The following is a 13,006-nucleotide window of genomic DNA, read 5'->3' as shown; positions in this document are numbered from 1 at the left end:
CGTGTAAAATATTTTGTGTTGGCCTAAGGTTAGCTTAGGCCAAAAGGGGGAATTGTGGGAAATGGTGTGTTTTATAATTGCTCAGTGTGCATATTAAAGAGTTGTATTGGTTCTGAGGAATAGGAAGGTCAAGAGCATCATTACCATGGTGTGACTGTAATGAAACAAAGAAGATAAGTCCAGCTTTATTTTACTTATTACTCATGTGATTGAAACCAAGGATGATCAAGACATAAAGTGATTGATAATCAAAGTACAGACAGTTTTTGATAATAAAGGTACAGATAGTTTTTGACGTAAGCTGTAATCAGTAAAGAACATGAGCGAGTTGTATGTGCAGTTTCTAATCTTGCTTTGCAGAAGCGAAGTCATTCCTACGTGAGCGTAATGACAAAACATCAGCTGTGACAGAGGACAGCAACGCAGCATCGGAAGGGGCGGCCGGCCTTGATAGATAGCTATACACACTGCTAGAGTATAAGAAGACTGGGTCAGGAACAGTTAGCAGTCTGATTCCATCCGAACTGACTGAACACTTATTGTCGGTTAGGGACAGAGGATTCAGGCCCAGAGCTCTGTATCGCACATTCAATTTTGCTGTAATAAATACTTTTGATTTTAAGAAGAAGTCTCCTGACTACTCCATCAAAAGAACTGGGCGGAAACAGCCTTACACATATTTTGTTGGTTTGTTTAATTGTAGGATAGGCTGATTTCCAACACCATCACCAGCCCTCCCTGAAAGCTAAGCTGACATTCTTTATTACAAATCCCTGTTAAGAGCCAGGGAGGGCAGTGCTACACCTCAGTGGTGACGTGAGGGGAAACAAAGGGTGGACAGGATGAGACAGGACGGACAGGGACAAGGACTAGCAAGCGGTGCTATTATATCTGAAGAATAAGAGGTGCTGTGTAATTTATTAATTACCCATCAATAAGACAAACAAACAAACACACACAAAAATGAAAACCCAAACAAACAAAAAAGATAAACAAATGAATAAATAACCAAATAGTACTGAACACCATAGTTGTGGGTGTCGTGTCAGTATAGAGTGGAAATAGGCCAGAAGAAGATACTAGAGAAAAGGAGAGTGGATTTAGTGTGAGTCTAGACTCTGGAGAGAGTCTCAGCACATTCTGGCGGGTCCCATCACTGCTCAACAGTGGAACTCGACAGGAGCTGGTGGGACCTGAACAAACATGCACATGCAAGTGTGAAGGACCCCGAAGCCCAGAACAGCTATCAAGGCAAGGCAGGGCCAGGCTGACAGGGTGCACTCCCCACCAGGCTGACAGGAGTCACGGGGCGGCACCCCCAGAGAGCAACCGGGGCCACCGTGTACCACACGGACCCCGAAGACAAGAGGGAGCAGCTACCGACAGCCCCAGCAAGCCAGAACCGACCCAGGCAGCCCAGGGCAGGAGGACCCACCCGCCACCCATGCCCCAACCCCGCCCGCCCCAGCCCCCACCAGGACCCCGCACCTCACCCCCCCACCCACCCACCACACCAGCTGGGACCCGTCGGACACGTAGGAGAACCCCCACAGGCCGCAACCCCCGGCCCCTCAGACCCCCAGCCACAGCAACACGGATGATGGTACACCATGCCGCGCCATAGCCGTAAGGAGGCTGGATCCCACCAGAGAGGCCATAGCTGTGAAACCCACCCATTACTCCCCTATTAATACTTTTCCCGATCCCTGACGGAAAACATTATCCCAGCACCGTGATAGTGTAACCCTGAGTGTCATGTGGTGCATTAAAAGTGGGGAGGCTGGGCGAGGTGTCAGCCATCCCGGACCTAGTTTATATATGTCCTAAATATGTTATTATCAAAAAGGTGATGGGGGTGGGTGACTCCTCTCTCTGCCCATGTCCTGAAATAAAGAGATATTTTATTGTTTGCAAAATCAGGATTGTGCCAGATTGGGGACAGTATACTGGGTTTTAATTGGGAGCCTGTGACCTCCAACGTTTTCCACCAAGCAGACAAGGAGGAGGCGATAATTGGGTTCTTGAAGCAGGAGTGATGATTAAAGGGCAGAAGTGATAAAGGGCAGGTCTGAGATTTTGATCTGGTTACAATCTAACTGTTCTAGTTCCAGCCAGGAGTTATATTCTTCATGTGGGTGAATCCATTTGGTGAGATATTGTAGTTGGTTGGCTAAATAATAATACATGAAGTTGGGGGCTCCCGTCCCCCTTCAGGTTTGTTCCTCTGGAGGGTGGCCAGACTGATTTTAGCATTTTTGTTCTTTGAAAAGAATTTACCAATGGCAGAGTCTAACGATTTAAACCACTTTGATGTAGGTTTAAACGGAATCATGGAAAAGAGATTTGACTGTAACTATTCGTCCCGAAAAGGAGATGGGGAGGTTATTCCATCACCTTAGATCTTCACAGACTTTGTCCAAAAGTGGGGTGTCGTTCAGGTGAACTAGCTCTGAGAGTTTGGAGGAAATATTTACGCCCAGATATCTGATGTTGCCAGTAGGAATAGAATAATTCGAGTTTTGGACTGTGGGATTCCATGAGTTTTCTGTTAAAGGTAACATGATTGATTTTGACCAGTTGATGGAGTAGTCTGAAAGACATGAGAAGGTTGTAATGAGGTTAAATACTTCCTTCACTGAGGTTTTCGGTTCTTGTAGGTAAAGTAAAATGTCATCTGCGTATAGGTTAATTTTGTGTTCAGACTCCAAAGTGCAGATACCTTTGATATCAGTGCTCTGACGTACTGCTGTTGCTAATGGTTCGATAAAGATCACAAACAATAAAGGAGAGAGTGGGCATCCTTGTCTCGTTCCCCTTTGCAAACTGAAACTTTGTGAAATGATTCCATTAGTGGTTAGTGTAGCCTTGGGTGAGTTGTACAGAGCCGATATCCACTGGATGAATGACTCTCCGAAGCCAAATTTGTGAAGCACAGGGAAGAGAAAAGACCAATTAACTTTGTCAAAGGCTTTTTCTGCATCCAGTGACATAGTGATAGCTTCTTTGTTGTGGTGTTGCTTCAAAGAGATTAAAATTAGAAGTCTTCTGATATTGTTGGTGGCGTGTCGGCCATTTATGAAACCTGTTTTATCGTAGTGGATTATTGACGGGATAATTTTCTCCAACCTAGAGGCGAGTGCTTTTGAGATAATTTTGATGACAGTGTTGATTAGTGACAGAGGTCAATAGGTGGAGGGAAGTGTAGGATCTTTGTCTGGTTTCAATAATAATTTAATTGCAGCTGTATTCATGTGCGAACTTATATAACCATTATTTTTTTTATCTCTGTCACTGTCCTGAAGAAAAGGGGTGCTAACATTGACCAGAAATGTTTAAGAAATTCAGCAGGGAAGTCATCAGGACCAGGTGCCTTGCCTGCTGACATACTGTCTAATGCACACTGTAATTCTTTGACAGACAATGGAGCATCTAGTGTGTCTCTGTAATCTGACGTTAATTCGGGCAAGCTTAGATTGTCAAGAAAGTTATGAATGTCTTCTTCGTTTGGGTTAACTGTTGATGAGTATAAACTTCGGTAATAATTATAGAAAGTCTGATTAATTTCCTGGGGTGACTGAGTATATTTCCCTGAGGGATCCTGAATTGCTGTTATGAAGGATTTTTCTTTATTGTGCTGGAGTTGGTTCGCAAGAAATTTTCCTGATTTATTGTTGTGTTCAAAATCATTATATCTCAGCTGTTGTAGTAAGAACTCTGTTTTCTTTGATAAGATATTATTGAGTTTTATTTAACATTTTGTACTTCAGACCATAATTGATCACTTGGATTTATTGCATAGTTCTCTGTAAGTTCTTAAATTTTTTCCTCAATTTCTTCCTGTAGTTGTTGATCCTTTTTTTTCTTGTAAGAGGAGTATGATATATTTTGCCTCTGATTACGGCTTTTCCAGTTTCCCAAAGTAAAGATGGAGATACATCATTAGAGTTATTGTTTTTTAGAAAGTCTGCCCACTCACTTCTTATTATTCAATCAAATTCCTGGTCTTTGAGTAGAGAGATGTTTAGGCACCAAGTCTGAGGAGGTTTAGGGACGGAATCTGTTTGCAGGCTGAGAGATATTGGTGCATGGTCACTGATAATGATTGGGTGAATTTTAGTAGTAGCTTTGTGTACGATAGAGTTATTTGAGAGGAAAAAGTCAATTCTTGACAATGTTTGGTGCACCTGAGAGAAAAAAGTATAGTCCCTCTTTGTTGGGTTTTTGAGTCTCCAGACATCTTCTAGTCCAAAATCTTTCATATAATCCTGTATGACTTTAGCTGATTGTGGTTGTTTTGCATGTATTGGACTATGAGATTGATCTAGTGAGGGGTTTAATACAACGTTGAAGTCGCTGCCGATAATGGCTGTTGAGTTAGCAGATAAGTCTGCTAAGTGGGAGAAAACCACGTGAAAGAAGGCTGGATCATCATTAATCGGGGGGTACAGATTTGCAATTGAATATAATTTATTAAAGATTGTTGCCTGGGTAATAATATATCTGCCCTCTGAGTCCGTTACTGTGCTATTTAAAGTGAATGGTACTCTCTTATGGATTAGAATGGAGACCCCTCTTTGTCTGCTGTTATAACAAGATGAAACGATGATATTATAATTCAAATCTAATAGAGATTTTTCTTCTGATTCTACTAAATGCGTTTCTTGGAGGAGCAAAATATCTGCTTTTAATTTAGAGACATAGTCCATAATTTTAACTCTTTTTGTTTGTGAGCATATGCCATGAACATTCCAGGCTACAATATTTAACTTGAACATAAAGCGAGAAGTTCAGTCATTGAATAAGTAGCAATATAGAATATCATCTATGTGTGTCCTTGTGAGCTGTTTGTTGCTGTCTGTGAGCTGTGGGTGTTGGAGAGCGATGTACATAGCAAGTCAGGATCTATATATGCATTATATAATAGCACAACATTGCCTGAAAAACTATCAACAAACACGTTATAAAACATACAAGCACAATAAACATGGGGGGTACACAGGGTGTGAGTGAAAGTGAGGGGGGTGAGTGTGTGAGAGGGGGAGAGGGGTAAAGGGAAACATAGAAAGGGAGAGACAGAAAAGTAGGAGGAGGAGGGGGTTCTCCAGTGGGGAGTGTAGATAGGGAGAGTGACACATTTACATTTGTGTGATTTTTTTTTCTTACGTTTTCTAAACTAAATTACTATGTGGTATACTAAGTATTAAGATGTTGTTATTATTATTGTTATTAGAAGAGCCAGGGGGTAATGGAAGATTCCCGAAATAACTGCCCATCTATGTATAGTTTGTCCACAACTAGTGCACTCCGTTTACCTTTCAGCCTGTGTTCTTTCATGATGGGGTATAAAACTTTGCGCCTCTCGTTTATTTCTCTGGGAAACTGGTCATTCATTCCGTAAGACGTACGTACCTTTCAGCTCCCGTCCTTTGCTCTTTACTAGCACTTTCTGTTGGAAGTGCTCGAACTTTGCGATGATAGGACAGGGACGGTTTCCTCCTCGGGGTCTGAGCCGGTTTAACACGGTAGAAAGTGATGTTTTTAACCGTATCCACAGGGATTTTAAGCGCTAAAACCATGAAGTTTTTAACAAGGGACTCTGGGTTATCCAGTGTGGACTCAGGGATGACAGAGAAGATCAGGTTTTCCCGCATACTCCTCGACTGAATGTCCAGGACGGTCTCCTTCAGGGTTTTGTTTTCTTTTTTAAGTGTGGTCACCTCTGAAGTGACGGCTGCCAGCGTGGACCGGAGTTCCGAGTTGTCTCTCTGCAGGTCCTCTATCTGCTGGTGAGTGAACTCCAGGGTTGCCTTCAGGTCCTTAATCTCCTGGGCCCAGTATTTCAAAAAATTAAATCCAGATCAAATTGATCTAGATTTCCAAATCTCACTTTCCTGATCCATGGATCAGAATCTTTTATCCCGGTATTTCAAAACTTTGCTGGATTGGATCAGAATAATCCTGATCCTCTTGATTGAGATTTTCAAATCCATCCCGCCCCTACGATCAACCCGCCCTCAGGGTCACAGACAGAATGTGTGTTGTGTAGATCTTAAGGCTACAGAGATCTTTGATAAATTAATATACGAAAAGCAAAAGTATTATATAGTCATTCAAAATATTTTCTGTTGCATGGAGTCAATATTTACTTCAATACTCTGTTTAAACAATTGCCTTGTCACTGACCTTTCATATTTAGAGATGCATTTTATAAAAGGACATCACAGACTAGTGCAATAAAATAAAAACATAAGACAAATGTGAGATATCCAGTAGCTTTACTGAACATAAACAAAGGGAAAACAAAAGTATTCCTAGAACTTTTAGGAAAAATACAAATCAACCAAAGCACTTCTGACCGCTCTTCCTGCTGGTTCATCAGGCAGATGTGGTAAAGGTGGTGGAAGCTCTACATCACCGGAAGAGGCATCATGATGAGGATCATGCCTACCAAAAACTCCTCAAGATGGAAACTGAGCGAGCACACCAGCAAATTCTACTTGCTAAGGAACAAATAAAACTTACCATGAAATTTTTATTAATAGATTCGAGGACACTTACCTGGATATCTGTGGTCTGCAGGTCTCGTGTGTGAGTCGCGGAGTCGGCTTTCTTCCTCTTGTTTGGGTTTGGGCTTTGGGTGACCGGTTCTTCCAATCGTACACCGGACGAAGTAGTCATCGATAAATCTCTCGAGGTCCTCCACTTTTAGCACTACTTCTGCGATCTTGAGCAGGCTACTTAGGTTGTTTTTTTAATATAAATTAGTCAAGAAAATGGCGATTTGTTTACTTCTAATCTAGCAGCTGGGGGCCGCCATGTTGAATTTTGTCACTCTCACAGAATCTCGCGATTTCACAGCATCTTGTGGGCAGACTGTTGAGGCAGTCTCTTCCACCGACTTTATTGTTAATCTGACTCGCTGAACGTTGAATAATAATATTTTCCTATTTCAGGACAAGCTATACAGATAAACAAAAGGGACTGCAATGGGCGCTGCGTATGCACCAAACTACGCTGGCCTCTTCTTAGGATTCTGGGAAGAACGGTATGTGTTGAATCCTGCAAATCCTTTCAGCCAGTACATTCATTTCTATGGCAGATACATAGATGACCTATTTTTTTGTCTTCTCTGGCTCTGCTCAACAGTTAAAGGACTTTCACTATTACTTGAATGGTACCAATCCTAACATTAAATTGGCCCTGGAGTTCAGACAAACGTCTATCAATTTTCTGGATCTCAATATTTATAACGACGCGGATGGATCTCTCCGTACAACAATCTACAGAAAACCAACAGACAGAAATACTACCCTCAGAGCTGACAGTTTCCACCCATCCAGTCTCATTTCTAACATTCCCCTTGGACAATTCCAGAGACTCAAGCGCATATGCAGTACAGATTCAGAATTTCAAAAACAGTCAAACATGCACAGGCGCTTTAAACAAAGGGGCTACAGCAACAAAACATTAAATCAAGCACTATTGAAAACTAAATCTATTGAAAGGACACATCTCTTCCAGCCTAAGCCCAGGAAAAGAGGTGATAACAGCATATTCTGTACTCTCCAATACAGCAGTCAGTTGTACAAAATTAAAAAGATCATTCAGCGGAATTGGGATATCCTTCGGAGCGATCCCTCTATTTCTCCAGTTTTCTCCAGACCTCCACAATTTGTGTTCAAAAGGGCACCCACACTCAAAGATAAACTGGTCAAAAATCTTCTTCAAATCATCTTCCTGCTACTAGACCACAGACATTTCTTCAAAAACCCATGGGCACTTACCAGTGTGGATCCTGTAACCATTGTTCACATATCAACAAATCCACCACCTTCAAGGACTCTTCTGGACTCAGGACATTTCACTGTAAACATTTTGCAAATTGTAATTCTACTCATGTCGTATACTGCTTGGACTGCAAATGTGGTTGTTTCTATATAGGACTTACAAAAAGAAGACTGAAAGACAGATTCTCAGAGCACAAATATGCAATAAGGACTGTAAATCTTAATCACCCGATTGCCAAACATTTCAAAACTTCTATTTGCTGTAATCCCAACCAACTCACTGTGATGGCAATTGAAGTAATTCTCAAAACCCACAGACATGGAGACAGACTAAGAACTTTGGCACAAAGAGAAACTTTTTGGATTGAGACTTTAAAAGCCACTGTGTTTCCAGGCCTTAATAAAGAGGTGGATTTCTCAGTGTTTTTATGAAGATTTGATTTTTTTGATATTGTACTGCCTGTCAGTGATGTACTGTGTGAATACTATCCTCTATTGCTTCAGGTTTGAGGGGCATTGTAGATTTATCTTATGTTGTACACAACTCTTCCATTTATATGGCGCTGTGGCGACATGGGTATTGTCTATGATTACCTTATTCTTCTGGGGCCTCATTTATAAAGCTTGCGTACGCACAAAACAGGGCTAGAAAGTGGCGTATGCCACTTTCTACGCAAAGGTTGTGATTTATAAAAACAAAGTTGGTGTGAGAATGTGCGCACCAGTGCGCCAGCCGTGATGCTTGATGCTTGCTTATGCACAAAACAGGGCTAGAAAGTGGCGTAAATCACAACCTTTGCGTAGAAAGTGGCGTACGCTGTGTACGTTGTGATTTCTAAAAACAAATTTGGCGTGAGAATGTGCACACTGGTGCGCCAACTTTGATGCTTGCTTAAGCACATTTTGGAGACAGAGGGAACGGCAGTGCCGGAGGGTGAAGTGGTGAATTGAAGCCGGATTGATCTCAAACCTTTATTGTCGTCACATATTAGACTTGTAGAGCTGGATAATCATAAACCCTCATTGTTGTAGATGTTCCTATAGTGCGCCATTCACCCTACGACTGTATTTGCAGAACTATGTTAATATATCAAACTTCCATCTTCAAATGATATAATAGAGCGATGAGTGGCACTGATGGCCTGTGACAATCAGTCCAATCGCTGATCAAGCGGATAAATAGCGGGTGACAGTCATGAGTAATGTGGCACAATGGATGCGCTGGCATTGCTGGAATATCACATTAAGAATGGAGAGAGATTTTAGGGATAACGGGGATTTCCTGGACGATGACTGGCTAGTAAGCCGATTCAGATTCCCTAGAGCAGTACTCTTGGATCTATGTGCTGAACTGGGCCGTCTTAGACCGACCCACCAGCCGAAACCACGCCATCCTGGTCCAGACACAGGAGCTGACGACTCAGGGGTTTCTGGCGACACCAGCTCCTTCCAGTGGGAATTGACCGACAGGTATGTGTTTTATATGAAGAAGATATGTGGTTACATTTGTTGTCTGAATCCCGTTTGGGTCTGATATACAGTTAAATGATGTCCTTTAGGTCTGGGATATCACAACCATCCCTCAGCGCAATAATGCCAGCTGTTTTGGATGACATTATAAACATGACCAGTCAATACATCAGGTTTCCTTACACTGTGGGTGAACAGGCCAACATTAAACGGAAATTTGCAGCGATGTCCGGTTTCCCAAATGTAATCGGCGTAACTGACTGCACTCGTGTTGCTGTAAGGGCTCTGAGTGAAGATGAATTTGTCTATGTGAACCGAAAAAAATGTACATTCAATCAGTGTACAAATTATTTGTGCATCAGACATGATCATAACAAATTTAGTGGCAGGGTGACCTGGGTCAACACATGATTCATTCATCCTGACGCACAGCAGTGAAAAGACTGCAGCAGCTTATTTATATACAGCTACATTCATGAGTTACTTTGCATTGACCATTCATGGTAAAATGTGGTTGTGTTGTGGGCGGAATGTGAGGTGGATCCACCTGTGCAATCTTCCAGCTGGTGTGTGATTTATCAAGAAATTGCGTGCAGCTGTGCTTAGGCACAGTTTTATAAATCAGGGGCGAAGGGCATACGCCCATTTCGGATTTTCGGCGTACGCAAACTTTTAGTATGGATCCTACGCAATGTTTTATAAATGAGGCCCCTGGTCTCTACTGTCAATGTTTTTGAACGGTGTCTTTCTATTGTCAATGTTTTTGAACGTTGTTATTTATTATTGGGTGGTGATGTATCATGTGGTGTGGTCATGTGACCTGGTCTCAGCCCTTATCAGGCACACCTGTGCCCTATTTTGTATTGTGTTCTGATGAAGGCCCTGTGGTGGCCGAAACGCGTAAACTGCCTTCCATGAATTATTAAAGGTTTTTAGGAACTCGGAGTGCCTCGGACCTCTCTTCTCTTTGCTGCTGGAATAGATCTTTATTGTCACTGTTACAGAAAACTACTAAAATCGGATTAGTACTCTCCAATAGCAGCATTAAGAATAAACTAAATAACACACCCTAAAAAATATATGCAACATAATTGACAGGTCCGATGGAAGAGGCAGTCCAGACGCACTTTCACCAAACTCTATTCTCGTTTGGATTAACTCTGATATAACTGTTGGTTTCTTTATCGGTGGAGAAGCAAAATCTTTTCCACAGACAGATTTTCTGCCTGTTGGCTCGTTTAACCAGTTTTCTACCTTTGGCTGATTCTACCAGCAGGCACTAAAAGGACTCTGATAGTTCAGTTATTTTCTTATCGGTGCTGCTTTAATGCATTTCATATGCAACTTTACAGTCAGATATGCGTGTGTTGAGTTAGCGTCCAGTAAATATTAGCTTTAATGTTAGCGATGCTAACTGAGCTAGCTGCTTAGTCATAGCCTGATTAAAGCTAACATAGCATTAAGCTAAGGATGTTTGTGTTGCGTGTCATGTAAACAGCTGAAGTGTGTTGTGTTAGTGTAACATGGTAGATTTACTTGATAAAACTGTCAGTGGAAACTGGTTCACATTAATGTAATGTTTAGAAACAAATGTGATTAAACAGTAAGGCTAAGGTTCTGTGTTGTCAGTAGTCCTGAATATCTGCTGAGTCTCTGACGTTAAACTGGAGAAAACAATAAATCTGCTCTGTAGTCATTAACATTGTTTAATGACTGATTCTCGTGTTGTAGTATGTATTCCTGCAGTGTAGATTGGAAAAAATAAACTTCCAGAATATGACCAAAGTAATGATGAAAACTAGAGTTTTTACATTTAAATTGCAGCACAGAGCAGCAGAAGAATAAAATCTTCTCCCCTAAAGCCAGTGACTACAGGGCTTTCTGTCCTTCAGTGCTTGGAAAACTATATGACAGAGGAAATCTTTCCAGGGTCACTTTAAAATAAACCTCTGCTATTGATGCTGATACTGTGATGTCTCTCTTCATCTCAGGTGTCTGATGTTCACTATGAAAATCTTCTGAGTAAAGCCAACAGAAGGAAAACCTCATCTGGTTGTGAAGAAGGAGACTGAATGGACATCTTAAGTGAATCATTTCCTGTTTAGCATTCACTTACAGAAGGACAGACCAACTGTTTCAGCAGTTTATTCTCTGTTCTTAGTATTCACAGTTTCAATTCATTACCTTTTAACTTCATCTCTGCTGTTGTAGCTGAAATACAGTAGAAAAAGTCTGTGTTATTTATATCAGACATGCAGCATTAAAACAACATATTCAGGGCAGGAGCTTCATTATTACATTTCTTGCATATTTAAAAACTACATTATTTAACAATTCTGAACTCTAAAGACGTGCAAACACATGTAATAAATGGATGAAATAAAAAATGTGTTGCTGACATCCATCCATCCATTCTCTATCCTCACTAGGGTCACAGGGGGTGCTGGAGCCTATCCCAGCTGACTCGGGCGAAGGCAGGGGACACCCCAGACAGGTCACCAGTCTGTCGCAGGGCTACATATACAGACAAACAATCACACTCACATTCACACCTATGGACAATTTAGAATAACCAATTAACCTCAGCATATTTTTGGACTGTGGGAGGAAGCCAGAGTGCCCGGAGAAAACCCACGCATGCACAAGGAGAACAGGCAAACTCCATGCAGAAAGATCCCAGGCCCAGGCCGGGATTTGAACCGGGGATCTTCTTGCTGCAAGATGAAAGTGCTAACCACTACACCACTGGTGTTGCTGACAGTGAAATGTAAATACTGAACACTCACAAGGCAAGTTGTATTATGAAGAGAGGAAACTAACGGGTGACGTCACGGTAGCTACGTCCATCTTTATTATACAGTGTATGGGTACAATCCAGTGAGATTCCAGTGAGATAAAAGAATTACATGTAGCAGAAAATAAAACAAAAAAAGCATTCAGAGCACAGTTGTCAGGGTGAAGTGGTGAACCCAGGCAGAGAACACACAGACTCACGGCTGGATCAGGCAAAAAAAAAAAAAAGAATTTTATTTTAATACAAATTCTGTGTACCAAAGGAACTCAGGGGAAGTGAGTGAATAAAACTAAGGAATAAATCGGAGTTGGACTAAAGCCAGGAATAATCTAACTGAGGAACTTAGACCAGCGGTCAAGGCTCGTCCTCCGCTGGAGTGGGCAAGCGATGGACAGTGGATGCCGCGGTCCTTGAGATCCAGAGGCCAGTGGGGACAGGCTGAAGCACACAGGGACGAGACACTTCCTCCTCCAGAGGGGAGACAGGTTCTGAGTTTCTCGGCAGACAGGAATGACTGGGAGCCCGGGCAGCGTGGCCAGCAGAGAAGCTTGGAGCTGAAGCAACTATCTGGCAGGGTGTGGAAAGTGGAGTCGGCTTTTATTGCGGGAGATGAGGGACAGGTGTGCTGCATCATGACCGCCCAGAGTTCTGATGATGGTGATGACATGATTATTGCAGCCAGCTGTTGCAGGGAGTGAGTGGAGGAGGAGAGACGAGTAGCAGGAGGGGATCAGGTGGGAGCTGAGGCAGGAACTTTGGAAGAAGCCCTGAAAACAGTACTCTGCCAAGGTTGTTCATTCTCCTATATAAGGCCATATGGGGGAATGGCACATGTCAGAAATGCTACTTTTTTTCTTTTTTTTAAAGAAATGCAGCATTTTTTAGCTGTTGATCAGAAATCAACAGCTAAAAAATGTGGCCATTTAATATAGATTTACCCACAAACTTGGCATTG

This window comes from Acanthochromis polyacanthus, chromosome 14 (assembly GCF_021347895.1).
Source record: "Acanthochromis polyacanthus isolate Apoly-LR-REF ecotype Palm Island chromosome 14, KAUST_Apoly_ChrSc, whole genome shotgun sequence".
Lineage (NCBI taxonomy): Eukaryota > Metazoa > Chordata > Actinopteri > Pomacentridae > Acanthochromis > Acanthochromis polyacanthus.
The sequence above is the reverse complement of the archived record's forward strand: the minus strand, read 5'-3'. Positions refer to the sequence as shown.